We start from the raw sequence: 11170 nt of genomic DNA on the forward strand, positions 1-11170 counted from the left end.
TACTTTACGAGATTATCTACAACCGGCGGGAGTGAGTACACCCTCATGCATGATTTTTCCTGAAAACACAGGACAAATGGACATCAAGTCAGGAGTTATCCAACTCTTTCCCAAATTCCATGGACTTGAATCAAAAAGTCCATATTTACATTTGAAAGAGTTCGATGAGATTATAGCTACATTATGTTTTCCTAATGTATCTGAGGATACAATTAGGATGAAACTCTTTCCTTTTTCCTTAAAAAAGAAAGCTAAGACGTGGTTACATTCACTGCGTCCTAGATCCATTGGCACATGGAACGACATGCAGAAGGAATTCATAAAAAAATTCTTCCCACATCATAAAACGATTACCCTCAGAAAAGCAATCATGAACTTTGCCCAAAAGGAAGATGAAACATTCTTCCAATGTTGGGAAAGGTTCAAAGATTTGGTCAGTTCATGCCCACAACACGGATTTGAAACGTGGCGTATTACAAATTTTTTCTATGATGGACTAACATCTTCCATGCGCCAAATGGGCGAGACAATGTGTAATGGAGAGTTCATTAATAAAGATGTTGATGAGGTATGGGATTACCTCGATAGTCTTGCTGAAAAAACACAATCATGGGACTATTACCCAAAGTCGAACACCACGTCTAGGCCGAATCAATTAAAGGAGAAAGGTGGATTATATCTCTTGAAAGAAGAGGATGATCTCAAGTGTAAAGTGACTACGCTTATAAGGAAAGTTGAGGCCATGGAAGGAAAGAAGGATAAGGTTAATGAAATTGTTTGCGGCATCTGTGATTGCAACATTCATACAACTGAAAATTGTCCTACAATACCCGCCTTTCGAGGAGTGTTGAATGAACAAGCTAATGCCGTAAACAACTATCAAAGACCTTTTACTGGACCTAACTCCAATACATACAATCCTGGCTGGAAAAATCATCCAAACTTTAGTTGGAGGAATGGACAAATGGCTACTCCTCAAGGTTTCTTCAATCAAAATCCAAATCAAGTGAAACCTCAAGAGGAACCGGTTCAAAATTCCATACAAGAGCTGGCTCAGGCAATGCGGGAAATTACAGATTTTATGCAAAAGATAGATTCTCGTATGACGGTTATAGAAAAGGGGATGCTTCCTACACAACCTCTCCCCAATCCTAAACCGCAGTACGAGATTAATGATCCCAGCTCTTCAAATCAGATGGGGCACGCTAAATCCATCACCACTCTTAGGAGTGGAAATATCATTGATAAAACTCTTCCGGTTAGGCCCGAAAAGCCTCAAGAACCAGAAGAGGACAACAATGATGGATCCAGTGATGCTCCACAAAAATTAGAACCGGAACTTCTAGAGAAGCCAGTTGCTCCGTTCCCCCAACGGTTGGTCTCACCAAAACCTCTCTCTAACTCTCAGGATATCCTAGAAGTGTTGAAACAAGTGAAAGTTAACATTCCTCTACTTGATGTCGTGAAACAGATACTTTCATATGCCAAATTCCTGAAAGACTTATGCACGACCAAACGACGGCAGAGTATTCAAAAGAAGATTTTCTTGACCGAGAAAGTGAATGCCATCCTAAAGCAAGACGTGCCACAGAAATTCAAGGATCCCGGTAGCCCAACCATATCATGTGTAATCGGGGACCATCGAATTGATCATGCACTTCTTGACTTAGGAGCGAGCGTCAATCTGATTCCCTACGCGGTATACAAACAGTTAGGTTTGGGTGAATTAAAACCCACCCTAACCACACTACAAGTTGCTGATCGCTCTGTTCGTGTACCAAGAGGGATAATTGAGGATGTGTTGGTCCAAGTTGATAGATTTTACTACCCTGTAGATTTTATCATCCTGGACACCGAACCCATCAATAACATAAGCACTCAGATCCCCGTCATTCTTGGCCGCCCATTTCTTGCCACTTCAAATGCAATTATCAATTGCAGGAATGGTGTCATGACTATGTCTTTTGGGAATATGACATTGGAGTCAAACATCTTTTTCAATAACGGTAGAAACTTAGAGGAAGATGACGATTTCCACAACATTAACATGATTGACTCTTTCGTGGAAGATACGACACCTCTAACTTTATCCTCCAACCATCTAGAGACGTGCCTGGCCCACTCCCATGATTTTGATGATGACATGATTAGGGAGACGTGCGCCTTACTTGATACTGCACCGGTACTTGAAGTTAACCAGTAGAGGCCACAATTTGAATAATTGCTACAAACTGATGTAGTGCCTCTACCGTCTAACCTTAAGCCGCCGAAGCTTGACCTAAAACCTTTGCCCTCTGATTTAAAATATGCCTATTTAGGTCAAGATGAGACATACCCGGTGGTGATCTCTGCCCACCTAGAGAAAGAACAGGAGAGTATACTCATATCTACTCTCATTGAGCATAAAGGAGCCCTGGGATGGACAATAGCGGACCTCAAGGGAATCGATCCCTCGATTTGTACTCACCGCATATATCTTGAGGATAATGCAAAAACCGCTCGGCAACCACAATGTAGACTAAATTCAAACATGAAGGAAGTGGTTAAGGCTGAGGTTCTTAAACTATTGGACGTGGGTATCATATACCCTATATCCGATAGTCAATGGGTGAGTCCAACTCAAGTGGTCCCTAAGAAGTCCGGAATCACCATCGTAGCCAATGCCAATAATGAACTCGTGCCAACTAGAGTCACTACTGGTTGGAGAATGTGCATTGACTACAGAAAGTTGAATACCGTCACAAGGAAAGACCACTTTCCTTTACCATTCATTAATCAGATCCTGAAAAGGTTAGCTAGTCATTCCTATTACAGTTTCCTTGACAGGTATTCGGGCTACAACCAGATAGAGATAGCCCTTGAAGACCAGGAAAAGACCACATTTACATGTCCCTATGACACCTTTGCCTATCAAAGGATGCCATTCGGACTATGTAATGCCCCTGCCACCTTTCAGCGATGTATGCTTAGTATCTTTTCTAACATGGTGGGGCAATATCTAGAGGTTTTCATGGACGATTTCTCTGTTTACAGTCCATCTTTCAGCAAGTGCTTGGAAAGTCTTAAATGTGTGCTGAAAAGATGTGAAGAAAAGAACTTGGTACTTAATTGGGAGAAGTGTCATTTCATGATTCAGAAGGGAATTGTCCTTGGGCATATCATCTCGTCTAAGGGAATCGAGGTAGATAAGGCAAAAATTGATCTTATCTCTAACCTACCTCCACCCAAGAACATCAGAGACGTGTGATCTTTCTTAGGACACGCAGGATTTTATAGGCAATTCATAAAGGACTTTAGTCTCCTCTCTCGTCCTTTATGTAATCTTCTTCAAAAGGATGCTCCGTACGAGTGGACTGAGCAATGCCAGAAAGCTTTCATCAAGCTTAAGGGCATGTTAACCACTGCACCTATCATGCAGCCACCCAACTGGAGCCTTCCTTTTGAGCTTATGTGCGACGCTTCTGATTATGCTATTGGGGCGGTCCTAGGCCAGAGAAAAGATAAGAGGCCCTACGTCATTCATTACGCGAGTAGGACTTTAAATCCGGCCCAAGTGAACTACTCAACTACGGAAAAAGAACTCTTAGCCGTAGTGTTCGCCTTGGACAAATTTAGGTCCTACCTGATCGGATCTAAGATCATTATCTATACAGATCATGCGGCACTGAAGTATCTTCTTTCTAAGAATGATTCTAAGCCCCGCCTGATACGATGGATCCTTCTACTCCAAGAATTTGATTTGGAAATTAAAGATAAAAAGGGAGTAGAGAACGTAGTGGCCGATCACCTTTCTCGCCTTCATACCTCTGATTCCCTTGAGATAACTCATATCAACGACATGTTCCCTGATGAACAACTGTTCAGAGTCTCCCATTCACCTTGGTTTGCTGATATTGCTAATTATCTTGCTACAGGTGCCATACCGACACAGTGGACTGCGCAAGATAAGAAAAATTCTTCACCGAGGTGCGCAACTTTTTCTGGAATGATCCTTATTTATTTAAATATTGCCCAGACCAAATCCTAAGGAGATGTGTACCAGACGATGAGTATCAGAGCGTCATCTCCTTCTGTCACTCACAGGCCTGTGGTGGTCACTTTTCTGCTAAAAAGACCACGGCCAAGATTCTGCAGTGTGGCTTTTACTGGCCCACTATGTTTAGGGACACTCATGAGTTTTGCAAAGCTTGTGAGCGTTGTCAGAAATTGGGAGTATTGTCCCGTCGAGATATGATGCCTTTGAATCCCATCCTTATCATTGAAGCATTTGATTGCTGGGGCATCGATTTCATGGGACCATTCCCCCAATCATTTGAAAATCTGTATATTTTGCTCGCTGTGGATTATGTCACTAAATGGGTCGAAGCGATTCCGTGTCGAACTAATGACCATCGCACGGTCATTAAATTCCTAAAAGAAAATATCCTTTCTCGATTTGGAACACCTCGAGCCATCATTAGTGATGGGGGCTCACACTTTTGTAATAAACCATTTGAGAGCTTAATGAAGAAATACGGTATCTCTCATAAGGTGAGCACCCCGTACCACCCACAGACAAGTGGGCAAGCCAAGATTTCTAATAGGAAAATTAAACACATTTTGGAGAAAACGATTAACCCTGATCGTAAGGATTGGTCAATCCGATTGACCAATGCCTTATGGGCATACCGGACTGCCTTTAAAACCCCTATTGGAATGTCTCCCTTTAGACTTGTCTATGGGAAAGCTTGTTACTTGCCTGTGGAGCTGGAACATAAAGCGTATTGGGCGATCAAAAATCTTAATTTCAATCTAGACAACGCTGGCTCGCTACGCAAACTTCAATTGAATGAACTTGAGGAAATCCGGAATGATGCGTACGATAATTCGAGAATTTATAAGGACAGGATGAAAGCATTTCATGACCAACACATTTTGCGAAAATCATTCACGCCTGGTCAGAAAGTCATTTTGTACAATTCTCGATTACATCTCTTTCCGGGTAAGCTTCGATCTCGTTGGACCGACCCTTACATTGTTGTTACTGTTTTTCCTCATGGGGCCGTTGAGATAAGAGATCCCGACAATGGCAAGGAGTTTAAAGTCAATGGATATCGATTGAAACCATTTGTCGAGGAATTTGATTCAGAGGACATGTCCATGCCCCTGACTGCTCCTGTTTACCAGGATTAATCTCCTAGTCTGATGGAGGTACAGGTAAGTTTATCGCTTTCATAGGACTAGGATAGTTGCTTTATTTGTCTAGCTGAAGACGGTAAACTTAGCGCTCCTGGGAGGCAACCCAGCTTTTCATTTCATTAGTTAGTTCAATGTTTGTGGGTAACATTACTGCAAACCCTCACGAGACTATAACTCATCCACTAGGGGCAACCTAGGAGTTTAAAGGCTTGTTGCATATGCTAAATGCAATCGAGATCACCTGCGAAAGTGGTATAGGTAGGATTTTATCTTCACTTTTGTTGATTTCTCTCTTGTACTGACCCTCTTTTACGTAAATATCTATGGAAAGCCTCTTGATTCTTTCGTTCAGGTATTATCTTCCCATCACTTCTCATTTACTTATTTTATCCCATGTGCATTACATGCTTATTTCTTTTACATTGAGGATAATATAGATTTTAGGTTGGGGGTGGGAGATTAGGTTTTCTAATCAGTATTTTCTTAGTCTTGAGCAGAAATTGTGAAAATTTTTAAATTTTTCTAGAATTTCATATGAATTCGAAGCGATTTTGACGGCCATCTTGGATTTAGAATTACAAGATAAGTGATGTTGGAATTGATGACTCTTGGATTCAACTATTTGTTAGATTTCACAGTTAAGTTAGAACTATTAATCCATGATCAGAAGTTTTAAACATTGATTGAATCATAATTTTACATGTCACATCTCGCTTACACATTAAGGTTTCATTCGATATTGAAGGATTAATTTGGTGATCACTAAGCTTGAAAGGAACCAACCTGAGAAATTGAAAAGATTGGGCGAATGGTTTTCACCATAAGTTTGCTCCCTACAGGTGTAGATTCGATTCCCCAAGGTTGACATTCATAAACTTTTTGGCGACCGGTCTTTACCATAGGTTTGCTCCCTATAGGTGTAGATTCGATTCTCCTCCTTGGCTGTACTTTTAAAAAAAGTTGACATAGTGTGAAAATCATCAAAAACTGGAAGAATGAATCAAGCTTTGGTTTAGGTGTTGGTCATCATGAATTCTCTTGTGGTTACCAATGATATCCTGAAATAGAGAAGTGAATCTTAATAATGTTAAGCCGAGATTACACTATACACTCATGGAACTCAATATTTTGAATCATTCTAATTAATGGATTAATATTTGAGCTTGATTATGAAAGTTACCGTGAGCTTGATTCCAGGGGAAAGTAATGCCAACATTCATGAATCTTAGAATTCGAGTATCTGAATTGTTTTTCATAAATCTCTTGAGTTTGTAGATATTGTCCTGTAATTTTCAATTTATTTTTCGCATACCTTGCTCGGGACTAGCAAGATATTGGTTGGGGGTTGTGTTAAGGGTCAAATATTGCATATCAGACCCCAGTTTTTGCCTGGATTTACAAACATGATACTGTTTAACGGCCCAATTTAAATCGTGTTTGTGTTGCAGGACGTATTTACGAGCCTGGACTGAAACGGGTACTAAAAGCATGAATTTAATGCTCAGAATCCACCAAGGCAAGGGATGGACTCCAGGGGACCAAGATCGACGGAATTACACGCCAGGGATCCGCGAAAATTGAGAAATTGAAGCTCAAGCGGCCTGAAAGTCAGACAGAATGCAAGATCACTGGGTTTCCATCATCTGTTTGGTTCGAAACTTTATACATGGCTCGAGGACCAAAAACTAACCGTACACGTCAAATTTCAGCCAATGGATCCTCGTGAAAGTGGCTGAACTAACAGATCAGTCCATAAAACCCTGATTTGGGGCCCACCTGCTGTCCGGATACTCTTTAACTTCGGCCCCCACGGCTCAAATGAAATGGGGAACAAGATGGATGGTGTGGATTTCTCATAATCATCATACAGTGTACATAGTACACTTTTTGCACTAAGACGTGCATGGCAACACAGGGACCGTCTCCTCTTCAAAAACAGAAACTCTGTTTCTGGTATGAAACAGAGACTGCGGACGAAATTCCGTGGGCCACCATTGTGCTCCAAACGCTTGATCCTGACCGTCCATTGCGTCCAGAGCAGAAGTTTTACCGTATCCATGGTGATCATCTGCGACCATGCATGCACACACAAGAAGGATATGATCAAACGCAGACTGAATGGTAGAAGCAAAGATCTCATGGGCCACTGCGTTTTGAATCCAAATCTGTCCCTTCCCAAATGGTTTTTCGAGAAGAACCCGGTGGACGGCATGGATTTCGTAAAGGATAAATGAAGTGGACCCCACCGAGAGTCCAACGGCGATCCGTCTGCAGGCCCTGTTCACGCACAACGAAAAGCCCGGCCGCTGCAGACCACTTTGCAAGCATGGACAGAGTCGGTCCGTCCATCTGGACCATCCAAATGAATCTCCAGGTGTGGCCGACCAGGTTCAAGAGGACTGAACGGTTTAGATATTTCGATCGGTCCGTTCAGAGCGCGAAAGCACGGGTTGAGTTCGACCGCAAGCCGTTCAAGCTTCCGGCTGTGAATTGTTTTCTGGCTGCGTAAAGTCTCCGCAGGAAGTTTTCAAAAAGAGGATTTTTTTTTCCTGACTCAAGGGACCTCTCCACCGGACTATAAGATATAAGAGAGAGAAGGGAGCCGGGGGAGGAAGGGCTGGAGACGGGAAGACAGAGAGAAGAGAGAGAAGTTTTTCCTTTGCTTTAATTTCCTTGCTGCGTTTTTTTTCCTCTTCTTGTTCTTTTGTTTATTTATTTTAGCCCATTCATGTGTGGCTAAATCTCTTAGCTAGGGCTAAGAGGTGAAGCCTGTAGCAAGATGGGAGATACTATTTCATGCGTTTAATTTAAATTTCTGAACTGAATTTGCTTTTAAGTTGATTATTAAAGGAATATTTTCTTAGTCTTTAATGGTCTGTTGTGACTGAAATTACAATGGGTTTGCAATGGCTTTGAATATTTCTTTTTCCATTTTGATGTTTATAACGTCAGGAGGCCCTGTTGTTCACCATCGTCTCCTGGGCATGGTTGGATGATGGTACCCTTCCTGACCTTCATAGCATGTTGATTGGTTGGTAATTAGTTTAATTCTTTTGTTAACTTTGTCTCCTGGGCATGGTTTGGTGATGGAATCCATTCTAATTCATATACCTTTCATCTCTTTAAAATTATATCAGAAGAAGTTCAGTTTAATTTTCATGATTTTTGAAGCAGGCATAAGATCTCCCTGATCTCTACAAGTGGATCCTCTGAATCCCTAGTTTCCTTCCTCTGAATTCCTTAAGTTTTACATTAATCTCTCACCATTATTCATCAATTTATATTTGATTTAGATTGCATCTTAGGATAGTTCTATTTCTACCTAGTTTCAGGAAACGTACAAGTTTCAGTCCCTGTAGATTCGACCTCGGTCTTACCGAGTTTATTACTACATCACAACCCTATACTTGGGGAGTGAACAAGGGGGGATGCTCCCTATATTTATCTTGAAAGAGGACTAGGGCCCAACCAGTTGACGCCCCAGAAATTGCTGATACCATTCCCCACAAGAAGCCGAGAGTGGTCCGTAAGAAGGAGCACGAGCTTGCTCATTTTCTTCTAGGCAGGAGAGTCCAACTGCCATTGGATGGCGGGAGCTTGGAAGCCATCAATCGCATACTTAGACCTCATGAATTTGGCCTAGGGGCTGCTACCATGGTCGAACAAATCCAATGTAAATTCTTTTTAGCTTTTGTCCATCCCCAGAAGAAATCAGCCGACCCAGCTTCTAGCGTGGCTAGTGTCTTTTTAGGGACGTCAATGGCCGTAAGGGTGTGGATAGGGATGCCTGAAAGAACATGCCTGATGAGGACGCTTCTGGCACCTTGGTTAAGGAGATGGGCCTTCCAACCTGAAATACGGGACAAAATTCTTTCAAGCAGGGGTTGGAAAATGGAGGAAAGGACACGTCCTGTAGACAGCGGCACTCCCAAGTATTGAAAAATGGGACCCGAATGAGCAAATCCTGACAGCGCTTCAATTCTCTTGATCCTGCTAACCGGTGCCTTTGCAGGAGTAATGAAGCTGCTCTTGGTGTTGTTTATCTTGAGGCCAGACGCTCGTGAATTTGTTGAGGAATGTCCTCATACATCTAATGGACCTTGCACCACCATTCATGAAGATAGTGGTATCATCCGTGAAAAGAAGGTGGGAGATAGTCTGAGAGCCTCTTCTGGTCATGTATGGCTGGCAGGAAGATTCGATCAGCCCAGTGATGCCTCTGCTGAGGGCCTCCATGATAATAATGAAGAGGCTGGGCGAGAGGGAATCCCCCTAACGGAGGCCTCTTGCCGATTTGAAGAAGCCAGCGGCCTCGTTCTTGAAGAGCACCGAGAACCAAGGGGACGACCAGCATTGTTCGGCCATCGAGATCCATGCTTGACTAAAGCCGAACTTGAAGAGCACGCTCTTGAGGAACGGCTAGCTTATGCGATCATAAGCTTTCTCCAGATCAATTTTGAAGATAATGTTGCAGCATCTAACCTTCCGATCAATGTTGCGGATAAGCTTCTGGGCCAATGCGATGCTATCCGCTATGGAGTGACCGTGGACAAATGCCATTTGTTCGGTGGAGATAAGCTTGGGAAGAATGGAGTTCAACCTAGCTGTGATCACCTTAGAAAAGATCTTGTATACACAGTTACATAAACTGATAGGACGAAAATCAAAAAAGGATTTGGGCACTATGCATTTAGGGATTAAACAAAGGAGAGAAGCAGCGAAAACTCTTGGGATCGTACCTCCCTGGAAGAGGAACCTGATGACTCTTTGAAGGTCCTCCCCAACTATGGGCCAGCACGCCGAGAAAAAAACACTCGAGAACCCATCTAGACCAGGGGCTCTGTCCAGCAGCTGCACTTCAACCGCCTGCTTCACTTCCTCGACAAATGGAGGGGCCAGCAGATCATCGTTATCGGCCTGGGAAAGAAGGGTTGGGATCATATTCAAGAAGTCCCCAATCGGTTCAGTATCTTCTGCTGAGTAGAGGGATTTGAAAAAAAATCAGCTGCCGCCTCACGCATCTGGGACGGATCTGATACAGTGGTGCCATTTTGAAGATCGATCTGCCTTAGTTGCGCTCACCTGATGCGGTTGGCAGTTGAGGCGTGGAAGAATTTGGAATTCCTATCTCCTTCTTTAAGCTACCTGTTTTTTTATTTTTGTTTCTAGAATAATTCTTCGAGAAGTTCTAATCTTTCCAAATTCCTTTTCTCCTTATCCAGATTTGTCAGGACTTGAGGAGAGGGAGAGAGGATCGCATCCTGTTCCAAGGTCTTCACTCTCGAATTTGAGAGCTTGATTTGGGAGAAGATATTTCTGAAGACGTCCTTGTTCCACTTTCTCAGCGCCACCTTTGTGTTCTTCATTTTGGCAAGAGGTGAATCATGGGGTTGATGAAGGTTTCAGCGTGCCATGCTGTCGAAACCAAAGACTAGAAACCGTCATGTTGGGTCCACATTCTTTGGAATCGGAACGGCCTTGGAGGGAGAGAAGAAGCCAATGGAGCTGATAGGAGGAGAGGAGAATGGTCTGATTTGAGCCTGGGAAGGTGCCGCACTAAGGAGGGGAAGGTCTGCAGCCACAAGGAAGAGCAGAGGGCCCGGTCAAGTCTGGCCCATTTTCTGTTGGGTCCCGATCGGTTGTTGCACAATGTGAAGGCATTCCCTGAAAACCCTGCAGCCAAATTTAACAAACTTCCATACAACAACATCTGTCCAGTTTAGCATGCGGATGCTGCTTTTGATGGTGCAAAAATGGATAGAAGGCATCCTGTAAATTGAGGCAAAACTTCTTTTAAACTTCTGTCCAGTTTAGAATGTGGATGCTGCTTTTGATGAAGGCATTCCATGCAACTAAGGCACTTCCATCATGTGTGTTCAAGGATGAATTTCCTACAAACCAATAACATTTGTTAAAAACTTCCTTAAGCACATGAGAAAAAAGTGATAAGATTGTAAATAAGCAGAAACGAGTAACATGATGGAGAAAGAAG

General features: G+C 42.8%; 1 non-coding gene across 1 annotated transcript; it reads right to left on the minus strand.

The window, feature by feature from the left end:
* Nucleotides 1-352: 352 nt before the first annotated feature.
* On the minus strand, nt 353-459 carry LOC131238083 (small nucleolar RNA R71). Its single transcript, XR_009167501.1, has one exon. It is a non-coding gene; the product is annotated as a small nucleolar RNA R71 (small nucleolar RNA).
* Between the last annotated feature and the right edge of the window lie 10711 nt (nt 460-11170).

The sequence above is a fragment of the Magnolia sinica genome, chromosome 2 (genome assembly GCF_029962835.1).
Source record: "Magnolia sinica isolate HGM2019 chromosome 2, MsV1, whole genome shotgun sequence".
Lineage (NCBI taxonomy): Eukaryota > Viridiplantae > Streptophyta > Magnoliopsida > Magnoliales > Magnoliaceae > Magnolia > Magnolia sinica.